This window comes from Leuciscus leuciscus (genome assembly GCF_965113295.1).
Source record: "Leuciscus leuciscus genome assembly, chromosome: 4".
Lineage (NCBI taxonomy): Eukaryota > Metazoa > Chordata > Actinopteri > Cypriniformes > Leuciscidae > Leuciscus > Leuciscus leuciscus.
Window position 1 is genome coordinate 41,007,030 of NC_138728.1, and position 12,429 is coordinate 41,019,458.

Below are 12,429 nucleotides of genomic sequence, written 5' to 3' on the forward strand. Positions count from 1 at the left end.
TCGGAGATTCGCAAGATGAATACTGGGGAGTGCAGTACGGAGGCCGCGCTCGCGGAGTTTAACCAGCGCGCCAGCGCGCTTCCCGCGTTTGCGTCTGACCGCGCGTTTGAACAACACCGCTGCCCCTCCGACGAGAATGTCCAGTAAAACGTCTGAGTAATCAAAGTCTGTAAAAAAGTTGTCTGGTGTGTGTTTCCTAATGTCCAGTAGTTCGTCTTTGGTGAAACTGATAGGAAAAGAATGACTAAACGCAGAACAAACCAACAAAAACAACACAATAACTGGAGAGCTCCACACCGAGGCAGCCATCCGCGGCGCCATCTTGGATATCAAATGTAGTTGGAGCCATTGATGGAACACACATTAGGATTCAAGCACCTTCAACTCATGAGCCATTGTTTGTTAACAGGAAAGGCTACCACAGTATTAACGTGCAGGCTATTTGTGATGCCAAACTAAGAGTGCTCAACTGTGTTGCTCGTTGGCCAGGATCAACCCATGACTCTAGAATTTTAGTGAATTCCCAAATTCATGATGCATTTGAGAGAGGAGAATTGCAGGGTGTGCTCTTGGGTGACTCTGGTTATCCACTAAAACCCTGGCTACTCACACCTTTCTTAAATCCAGTCAGTGTGCCTCAAGCTCGGTACAACACAGCCCATACCAAAACAAGAAATGTTATTGAAAGGTGTTTTGGAGTCCTGAAACGAAGATTTCATTGTCTGCATGCAGAGCTCAAAATGAAACCAGAAAGAGTCTGCAACATAATCTGTGCATGTGTTGTTTTGCACAACATGGCAAGGTAATAAATATGTTTTTAACTGTAATTAAAACTCCTAGCTACATATTCCCCAATGATTTTAAATTAAATGAGTAAAATATCACTTTCCATTTAATAGAGATCTTGCACTCCCAGACTTGGAGGATGACCAAATTTGTGAAGAACCCACTTTGGAGATTACTGAGGCAGGAGGTGAAGATGGATCTGGGCGTTACATTCGACAGATGATTGTAGAAAACATTTTCTCAGTTTGACTGAGAAAAATGAAAGAATTTATACTTTCAAATTAAGTGGACATATTTTAATTTATTCATTGAGACAATGCTTACAAAATATTTGATGCATAGTATCAGTAAAATCAGCTGAAATATGATATAATCTTCAAATCACAAATTAACTTACACTTAAATTCTTCAAATCTCTTAAATATATCTAAAGATTCTGTATTTAAACATTACATATGTAAATTCAAAATTAAATACCAGGAATTATTAAATACAATTGTTTGATTAGTTATTGGACAATGGTCGATGAGATCTATAGTTCATGTCCAAGTTTTTGTAGCTCCAACTTTAGCTTAGTTTTCTCTAATTCTAGTTTTTGTATTTCTAATTTTAGTTTAGTCTCTTCCAGTGTTAATATTTTATATTGTTTTTCAAGTATATTGTTCATGGTTATCTTGCTTGGAGTGTCTTTCTGTGTCTCGGTGTCTGAGCCACTTCCCACAGGTGCCATTTGGGTGCTGTCCAAATCGTCATCTTTAAAAATAAATAAAAAAAAAGAACAAGAACAACATTAGCAAAATTAGAAAGTGACAGGCACGGTATTTTTTGTTGTAAATTTTTTTTCCTGATAAAATGCACTACATGCTACTTCACCCTTTTGTAGTTCATTCATATTAGACAAAAACACACACAAAACAATTACTTAGCTATGTAAATGGGGACACTGCATAGACTTCTAGTTTTTTTTATATACAAATAGTTGAACATTTTATATTAACTATATAACCCACTCCCTAAACCTACATCACAGAAAGTTTAATACAATTTTAATACAAAACTTTATTTTTATACCAATTTTAAAAATGAGGACATCACCAAACGTTCGTTTTTGTAGATTTTGTCAGGTTTTGCTCACTTCTTGGTATATATTTGTGTGTGTGTGGTCTTTATTGACAAAAGTAGTCTTTGATTTAAAACACTGTCCTGCAGCAACTAGTGATTGCACAGCACTACATGCTATTACAAGTGATTTCCCCAAACCTGTGTCCACTTATTGTATTTTATAATATTTGTATTTTGTAAAACGTTTTATAAAAGCAATAAAGTACTCGATGCTAGTGCTGTATCTTGAATAAGTCCGCTTCGCGTCGTGCCTTCAGCCGTGACTCACAATACAGCACAGCCGCTTGTACGTTATTGCTTAAACACTGTTAATCTGTTTTAAACTTAAAACATTGTAGTAAGGAATAATAGAGGGCTGACTAAGCTGAAAGATTGAAAGCATAGCTTTACCTTCACTTTGTGTTGTTTGGTCATCCTGGCTTGTAACAGGCGCTTCGTCATTTTGAGAGACCAATGTTAGTGTCACCTCGCAGTCAACTAGAAGATAATAAGTGTTATTCAATCTAAAACAGCAGTAGCCTACAGTGTTTAAAATGAAGCAAAAACAATCACTATCAAAACATTATTACTCACGAGACTGTCGAAGCGGCGTTGATGTGACAGCGGTATGAGACTGAGTATCTTCCCCCGCTGTGGGTAACGTCCGCCCGGATACTCCGCTCTCCCTCCCCCCGGGGATTCCCCAAAACATCGGATTCGTCTCCGTATATTTCAATGATCATTTCCGTTGTCCTTTTCAATTTAGGAGATGGTCCTCCCCCCGTTGCTGGGTTTTTTCGCTTAAAAATTTCCTTTTTTGCCTCTTGAACCATATTTTTAAACCGTTTTTGAACATCTTTGACGGATCGTGAGACAGATGGGTTGACACTGTTAACTCTTTCCGTTATTGTGGTCCAAGCTTTGTGTTTTTTGCTATTGCCGTTGTAATCGTTAAATTTGTTCATTAAAGTCGATTTAGAAGCATTGTATTCTTCTAAAATACAAATATTTTCCGCAAAGGAAAACTGTGACGAGCGCGTACTGTCGGCCATTTTGTTTAGGTTGTTCAGCGTCTTATTTTTCCCACAAATCAATGCGATTTAGACAGTCTTGATAAAGATAGGTGTGAGCTTATTTTATGCAATGGTCTTTCTTCAGTGACTTTAGTTAGTCAGACTATTTCTTAGACACAGTCTTAAGATAATGACTATGTTTATGCAACCGGCCCCAGATTGCATCAAAGCAGCTTCACAGTATTAAATTAAAATAATACAACAAAGTTTGTTTCAAGAGGAATTTATTGATTGATTAAATTAAATTAAATATCCCCAAAATATCCCCAACTGAGCAAGCCAAAGGCAACAGCATACCTGCATACAACTGCATACCTGCATACAACAGCATACCTGCATATAACTGCATACATCACGCAGTGCACATTATTAAACAATAATTACAATAATCATCTGCGACACATATCGCACACATCTACGCACATAAATGAACTTACATTTGGACTAACATTTTCTTCTCCTTCAAAGCAAATCCATAAATAATTCAAATTTGGGCTGTCAACGTTAACGCATGCAATACATTTTTTCCAGTTCAACTCTTTTACACAATAAACGCAGAATCAGTTTTTTCTGTCATTCTAGCATTACATTATATGATCCAGCTCTTATTCATGCAAATGCTTTTAAACCATTCAAGCGCGGCAAGAAGACGTAAGAAAACTGTGAATGTCTATAGACCGTATAATCCTGAAACACACAGGGGCGCCAGTATCGTGCGCACAGAATCGAGTTCTTTCGATAACACACACAATTATGCTAAAATGTCTGTTTTGTCGAGTATCCTAATAACATAAGAGCAGTTTCAAATGAGTTAAATACAGTCTTAAATGAACGTAAAGAGTTGTGAGAGAATGAGACGTGTGTGAGATCTTAAAGTGACAAAGTGATGTTGTCTCTACATTCATTTGGAGATTAACTGTGAAATTGTTAAACGTAAAGTTTATTTTAATTGCAATTAATCACAGAAAAATGTGCGATTAATCTACTCTTTTTTTTTTTTATCGATTGACCGCACTAATAAAAATCATATAACGCAACATTTTAATTTGGTAAAGTATTTAGAAGCATCTAAATAAGTCAAAGTGTCATCTAAAATGTAAGACCTCTCAAAATGTAAAAAATAAAACTTTTAAAAGACTTCACGGGAACCCTGTATAGTAATTAATACTAAGAAACTTATCTGGGCAAAGAGCACTAATGATTGTCTAAGACTTGAAACTTAAAGTTGAGGACTTGCAAAACAATGACTTGGTCCCGACTGTTTCTGAACTGCCTGTGTCGCTCACAAACATGAACAGTTTCAACATTTTAATAAGGATCAAGGATAAGGTTCAGCTTTGAGAATGAAACCAACCTGTTTGTTTCTCAGTTTCTTCACGTTTCACTCTGAATGTTTCTTCAATCTTCATGTCTTCAATCTCCTTATTAATAGACACAACCTTTATGTCTTCACTCTCCTCTTTAATAAACGCCATCTTTATAATATTGTCACGTGGATCTCAGTCGCTTCACCAGGAGTTTTTCAGTGCATTTGGAAACTATGTCATGATTAAGATGAGAATTATTAACAGAAAGAAAAAAATTATCCAAACTAAATCTCTGGGTGCGTCCCGATGAGACAAAAAAACAAACAAACAAACAAAAAAACTCAAAACTAGCACTTAAAGGTGCATTGCGCAACTTTTCATGTTAAAAATACCCGTTTTCTAACCCATACATGCTTAAACAATTGCCTGATTTTAATCAAGAGGCTCTTAGATCAGTTTGCGTTAAGCAATAATTTGATGGGTTGGATTTTGGATTTCTTAACTAACAGAACACAGAGAGTCAGAGTTAATGGTGTCTTATCTGAACAGAGGAGTTCCTCTACAGGGTCTCCTCAAGGATGTGTGCTGTCTCCACTTTTATTTATTTTATATACAAATATGTGTCAAAGCATGTATGATAACAGAATTATCATAAAGTATGCGGATGACTCAGTTATTTTGAGTTTACTTAAGGAGAATGAGACCTCACATGGCCCAATTATTGAGGATTTTGTCAATTGGTGTGAGGAATCTTACTTACAGCTTAATATATCAAAGACCAAGGATATGATCATTGATTTTAGGAAAAGTACTCATCCAAGTGAACCTACCTCAATTAAAGGCCAAACAATAGAGTATGTACAATCATACAAATACCTTGGGACTATTATTGATGAGAAACTGAATTTTGAAAAGAATTGTGAGGCTCTGTGCAAAAAGGGGCACCAGCGTTTGTATTGCCTAAGGAAATTATCTGTGTTTAATCTTGACCGAACAATAATGAAAATGTTTTATCATGCTTTTATTGAATCTGTGTTGTCCTTCTCCACTGTAGTATGGTATGGTCATATATCTATAAAGGCAAAAAATCAGTTAGACCAGATAGTAAAATGGTCTGGTCGTTTGATAGGTGAGTCTAAACCAGGAGTGGCATCCCTGTATACCAAACAGTTACAAAGGATGGCCTTCTCAATCTTAGATGATGACTCTCACCCCCTGCACAGTGAGTTTCAGTTATTGCCGTCTGCGAGGAGGTATAAAGTCCCAAGGTGTAGAACGAAAAGATATAAGAGCAGCTTCGTACCAAATGCGATTAATATGATTAACAAAGTGTAGAGGTGGTTCTCAGAAATGTTGTACTAGGGTTTTATGACTTTTATCTGTTTTTAGTTTAAATTGGTTTTTTTTGTTATTTTTTTATTTTTTTTTAAGTTGTTTGTTTTTAGGTTCTTTTTTAGGTTCTTTTACAAAGACCACATTTAATCTTTTGAGAGCACTTTACTCAGTATGAGTATTTACTTATTTGTCCCTATGTGTTGTGGAGTGTTCTGTGTTTGTGTGTTTTTGTATTGGATGCCATAGTCATTGCACTGTAAAACAAATTTACCTACGGGTACAATAAAAGTAACCTAACCTAACCTGATGGGCTGAATGAGCCCTTCTCTGATCACTGCGATTGTCTCTATAATCCTGAACAGTAAAATAAATAAGAGGGATTCGGGTCGGAATTTGAGACTGGGCGTGACATCATGCGCGTTCACGGCACACTCACCTGGCTATGTCTGGCAGGTTTGTGTATTTGCCGCCATTCTCCGTAGAAGATGGATTCTAAGAGACCGGCTTGTAGTTCATTTCAAACACCAACCCAAACTCCACATAAGATAAAAAAGAAACTTTTGTTGTTGCAGTTTCGCTTGCCGCCAGAGGGGGCATAGTTCTGCAAAAACTCAGAGACTTGCGCAATGCACCTTTAACAGTTAAGCCCCTTTCACACAGAGATTCCGGAAAATACACGGATAAAGTGACCCGGGATTTGACCCGGGTTCGTTTGATTTTGGTCATTCACACTGCCAGTGATTTTCCGGAATCAGAGAGTGCGTTCACACACAACCCGTAAAAATGCCGTAAAGACACGTGACATCGATGTGACTTGTAATCTCAGCAGCGTCTTAAGTTTGCTTATGAGCTGCGATCTCTCTCTCGAGAAACCACGCCTGTGCATTTGTTTCTCTGATTCGATCATAAACTTGCGCATTACATACCGTTTCACAGCTGGAGAACGAGCCCGGCTTCAGCGTCATCACTACGACACGGCATTGTTACGGCTTTTGTTCACACAGCGCGCGTTCCGGGACTGAACACGGCAATGTTACTAGGTCCCGACCCGGCATCGATCCCGGCTTAAATCCCGGGTCGAGTTTGCGTTCACACAGAAGGCGCTCTGGCAATTTGCCGGCAATTTGCCGGGTTCAAAGCGCTGTGTGAAAGGGGCTTTAGGCTACTGAAAGACCACACATTACAGAGACACTTAATATTTAGTTTCTTATGATCTATATTAGATATTTATTGATCTAGATATTATATTCAATATTACACTTCCATGAAAACATTTTCAGTTGGTTTGTAAAGTTGTCATTACACATGTTAGTGTTTATTTTCTCATTGCATTTACACTTTTTTAACAAGCAGGTGTCGAATAGCCAAGCATTTCGAATTACTTAATCGTTTTAAAGACTCAGTATCTCTCTGTCACATTCACGGTCTGTCATCGTCCTGTCTGCACTACAGTTCCCAGAATCCTCCTTGTTTCCACACATGAACTCACTCCCTTCATTACCCACCTGTTCATCATCATCATTATCTGCATCACCTGTCTTGTGTTCATCTGTGTGTGTATTTAAGTTCCTGGTTTTCACTCTTCACTTGTCGGTCAATGTTAATGTTTGTTTAATGTTAGGTTATCCTTGTTCTGAGCGCTCGCTCCTTGTTCCTTGTATTTGTGATAATTGAGAATTAAAACTTTTGTTTCTTCATCCTCGAGTTCGCCTCCTACTTCATCTACCCAGAACCTGACAGATTGACCGACCAGGTTATGGATGATCACCTCAAATTCATCCTCGTGGCTCAGGAGAACCACAACATCCTGAGCTTCGCCAAGAAGTTTTTTCAGCTCGCCCTCACAAGCTCGTTGGAGGACGAAACCCTCAGCACACTATTCCTGATCGGGGCCACTTTCCATCGTCCCCTCAACCTCCCAGACACCACTGGACTATCCTGGAAAGAGACTGTAATCCGGTGTCTGGAGAGTGTTGCGCCCTGGTCAGGAATGTCACCCAACCCAGCACTTCACGCCAGTCCCGCCGAGCCTGCACTTCACGCCAGTCCAGCCGAGTCCACACTTCACGTCAGAGCTGCCGAGACCAAGGCAGTATGCGTCGTGCCCGCCGGCCCTGAGACTATGAGTGTCATGCCCGCTGCGCCTGGGACAGCAAGCGTCAGGCCTGCCAGGTCTGGGTCTCTGCACATCAGGCCTGCCACCAGATCGGTTTATCACAGACTGCTATCGAGCCTGGCAGATCCTCCGCTGATGTCAGTGCGATCTGCCAAGATGGCAGCTCCTCCAGAGTTTCGTCCAATCGTCGCCTGCCCGTCAGACCCTGTCGCCTGCCCGCCAAAGCCTGAGCCAGTGCCAGAGTTTGCAGAACCCTCTTCACCGCTGGTCCCGTCCAGCTCAGAGCCCTCTTCGCCGCTGGTCCCGTCCAGCTCAGAGCCCCCTTCGCCGCTGGTCCCGTCCAGCTCAGAGCCCTCTTCGCCGCTGGTCCCGTCCAGCTCAGAGCCTTCTTCGCCGCTGGTCCCGTCCAGCACAGAGCCTTCACCGCTGGTCCCGCCCAGCTCAGAGCCCTCTTCGCCGCTGGTCCTGCCCAGCTCAGAGCCCTCTTCGCCACTGGTTCTGCCCAGCACCGAGCCCTCATCGCTGGATCTGCCCAGCACCGAGCCCTCATCGCTGGATCTGCCCAGCACCGAGCCCTCATCGCTGGATCTGCCCAGCAAGGAGCCCTCATCGCTGGATCTGCCCAGCACCGAGCCCTCATCGCTGGATCTGCCCAGCACCGAGCCCTCTTCACTGTCCCCATCAGCCCGGTCAGAGACTGTTTTTAATCATCCTTCTCTGGTACCCGGGACTTTCCCCAAGTATTTTTTTGGGGGGGGGGCCAAAGGGCTCCGTCCTGGCCACTCGAGGGGCCACGGTCACCCGAAGGGTCTTCTCCGCCATGGCTACCTGAAGGGTCCTCACCGCCATGGCCACCTGAAGGGGCTTCTTCGCCGTGGCCACCCGAAGGGTCTTCTCCGCCATGGCCACCTGAAGGGTCTGCACCGCCATGGCCACCCGAAGGGTCCGCACCGCCATGGTCACCTGTAGGGTCCTCACCGCCATGGTACCCTGCTCAACCTGCACCGCCTTGGTCCTGTCTTCAACCTGCACCGCCTTGGTTCTGTCTTCTGTCTGCACCGTCGTGATCACCTCCTCCTCTGTCTGTCCTGCCACCATCCTGGAGTCCGTCCTTCTGAACCTGTTCTTCCTTCCTGTCACGGACTCCAGGATGCCCACCCCCCCTCCCATATGCTGCTGCCTTCGGCGCGGGACGCGCCTTGCGGGAGGGGGGAGTAATGTCACATTCACGGTCTGTCATCGTCCTGTCTGCACTACAGTTCCCAGAATCCTCCTTGTTTCCACACATGAACTCACTCCCTTCATTACCCACCTGTTCATCATCATTATCTGCATCACCTGTCTTGTGTTCATCTGTGTGTGTATTTAAGTTCCTGGCTTTCACTCTTCACTTGTCGGTCAATGTTAATGTTTGTTTAATGTTAGGTTATCCTTGTTCTGAGCTCTCGCTCCTTGTTCCTTGTATTTGTGATAATTGAGAATTAAAACTTTTGTTTCTTCATCCTCGAGTTCGCCTCCTACTTCATCTACCCAGAACCTGACACTCTCATCATCACTACATGAGGAGTGCACTACATTTTGCAAGGAGCAATTATAGTATTTCATTTCAAAGTATTCATTAAAATTAGGTTTTTTTTGTATATTAATGAAGCAAAACAATATCCAACTAGACAAGAGGACATATGAAGAGCACCACAGAAAGTAAAACTCAGTGCCGGCCCGAGCCTTTTTGGGGCCCTAAGCAGAATTTGATTTGGGGGCCCCCTCCCACCACGCAGAGTCACCTGTGCTTGACAATTATTGACACAATGTCACGTTATAATGTTACATTATAAATTAATACAGTGAGGTTATGTATTAATACAAAATAAATACTTAATAAAAAATAGATACTTAAAGTTTTAACTTTTTCTTTACTCTTTTACTAACTCTTGGAAACTTCTGAAAACAAACTGTCACAAAATTATTTGCAAAATATCCTCCAACGTTTTGCAACACTTTGCAGTTTGAATGATGTCTTGTATGAACATGTTTTTATGTTTCCACTGTTCGATCGCGCCCGCGCCTCACACACACACACACACACACACAACATATTCCAGCTTTGTAATCTTCCACTGTGATGTTTCCAAGCACATTTTTGCGCGTGTGAAGAGGATGATTTTTTCCGTCGATATTGGAAAGTGAGTGAAGTACAAAGCCTATGATAAAGAATAGTTTACCATCCAAATCCATCGCGAATGTTGAAACATTTTGATTCTAATGAGAGAGTTACGTGAGCCCAACGTCGCTTACTTTCACTTTCGCTTTAAATTATTTCGTTTTGGCTTGTTTAAAGTTATTTTTGTATTCTTGTTCTGTTCTGAATATCATTACATTTAAAGGATAAATCATTGATCAAATCAAATTTGTGTGACATGGCTTAACATTACCGTGACTTTGCGCACAAATTGTCTATGCACGGGAGGTTATGCGCATGATTCAAACACTGGCAGACACAGCAGCAGTTTTAGGCAGGTATATTGATCATGAAATCAGAATTTTCTTGTCTTGAATTATTAATCCTTTCATTCATTTATGTCACTTGTTTAAGTTAATTAATATGTAAAAAAAAATTAAAAAATAAAAATCGATTGGGGGCCCCCTGGTGGCGAGGGGGCGCCAAGCAGCCGCTTAGTTCGCCTCGGGCCGGCTCTGGTACAACTAGTGTATCTGACTTTTAAGTTTTAAATTTTTCTTAAAAAAAAGATTTGTGTAATAACTTGAATAAAATTTCTCTAACATTGTTAGTTGTGTTTATGATAAGGGATAAAATGGGACGCCCTTTTTTGTCTATTTGCTTTACTCATAAAAACAACGTTCATTAATGTTAAATAAAGCATTACAATGTTACATTAAAAAAGTAATGAATTTACTTTACACGCTTGTAAAGCTATTAAACTGATGGGACAGTTTGCATTGATTTAAAACACTTTAAATGTAAATCAAACCTTTCTTCAGCCGAATCACAACAGATGCTGGAGTGCGGCGCAGCCTTATGACATCACACCTTCTGACCAAAATAAAAGTCCTGTTCACGTACGCTGCTGCGTCTGAACTCACAAACGTGTGTAGAAAACTATAAATAATATACATATAATATTAAAATAAATATGAAAGACTACTTTGGAAAATAACTAATAATTAAAGAGAGAGTTTCTGTCTGTATGGCAAACATTTTGTGTTTGTGGGCAGACCTTTTATTCCATATATACAGTATTAATATGTTAGTAGTGACAAATGTGGTTTACCAGTTAAAAATACACATTAAAAAGATTAATGACTTCATAAAGCAGGTTTAATATTAAGTGTCATTTTGGGATAGAAAAGATAAGAAATTTGATTCCATAACTACATTGTGATATAATTATTTTTGTTAATTTACTATCTGTTAATATCGGGGCCTTAATGTTTGGGGCGAGTGAGTGTGTCGGTCTCGAATTAATCGCGTATTGCGGGATAGACAGGATCAATTACAGTGTAATTGTTGAGAGATATCGTTTTTCTCGTGAGGGTGTTATTTACATCATTAATTATCGGTGCCATAGACTGCACACACGTCCCCATCAAGGCCCCACCAGGCCCCAATGAAGGGGATTTTGTGAACAGAAAGGGGGTTCACAGTGTAAATGTGCAGGTAAGTTACTATTACAATTTATAATATTCCAGATTAGTAATATATTACATTTAAAAAAAAAAAGGAATGGAATCAAAAAGTATGCAGTTGACTGACTAAAATCTCTTAGATGGTGTGTGACTCTATGTTCCATATCACAAATGTGGAAGCAAAATGGCCAGGATCTGTGCATGACTCAAGAATTTTCAGAGAGTCACATTTATGCACATTATTTGAACGTGGTAAGGAATAAGTAATATAATATAAATGTCAAGCTCACAGTATTACACACACTTATTCTGAGCCTAACAAAACTGCACTTTTCCATTATACAGGGGATTTTGACGGGATCCTGCTTGGAGACAGGGGGCTATGCCTGCAGGCAGTATTTTATGACAGCCTTCCCTGACCCAAACCCTGGACCACAAACCCGTTACAATGCAGCTCTAGCCAGGACAAGGGCACACATTGAAATGACCTTTGGGCAACTAAAGGGAAGATTTCAGTGTCTGAAGGGTCTGAGGGTTGCACCTGACAGGGCCTGTGACATTATTGTTGCATGTGCCATCCTCCACAACATTGCCACCATCAGAAAGGAGAGGACCCCTGTGGTGGGGGTGCAGCCTGATGATGACCTCCAGCCAGAGCACTTGGACCAACCTAGTGGCAGAGCTGCACGGGACAGAATTGTGGAACACCATTTTTGAATGTGTAATAAAAGACAAGACAAATATGCTTAGTTCCTGGAGTTTTATTTAAACAATTCTTTATAAAGAAAAGCCAGCAAGTCATCTTTTGCCTGCAATAAGAGATAGTTATGTAAAGTCAGCAATACTACTATATGTCAAATGGTGTATTAGCACTTACTCTGAAGGTCTTTTTGAAGCAACTCAATCTCTAGTGCAATTTTTCTCTTTTTCAAGTTGTCGAGTTCAATTTCTCCTCTTAATTTGTGTTTTTTCAGGTCAAAATACTCGATTTTTTGTTGAAGATGCCGTTTATATAGGGAACGGATGTCACCCTGTGTCATTTTGTGAAAGAAAAAAAAGGGTCAAA

The 12,429-nt window shown here is 40.6% G+C and overlaps 2 long non-coding RNA genes across 2 annotated transcripts; one reads left to right on the plus strand and one right to left on the minus strand.

Moving 5' to 3' along the window:
- Positions 1 to 355: 355 nt before the first annotated feature.
- LOC309496878 lies at positions 356 to 2,941 on the minus strand. The gene is made up of 3 exons (XR_014205266.1): positions 2,299 to 2,941; positions 665 to 1,539; positions 356 to 566 (listed from the first exon to the last, which is right to left on the minus strand). It is a non-coding gene; the product is annotated as an uncharacterized lncRNA (long non-coding RNA).
- An 8,351-nt stretch (positions 2,942 to 11,292) lies between these two features.
- On the plus strand, positions 11,293 to 12,132 carry LOC309496027. The gene is made up of 3 exons (XR_014204945.1): positions 11,293 to 11,394; positions 11,504 to 11,615; positions 11,709 to 12,132. It is a non-coding gene; the product is annotated as an uncharacterized lncRNA (long non-coding RNA).
- Positions 12,133 to 12,429: the final 297 nt, after the last annotated feature.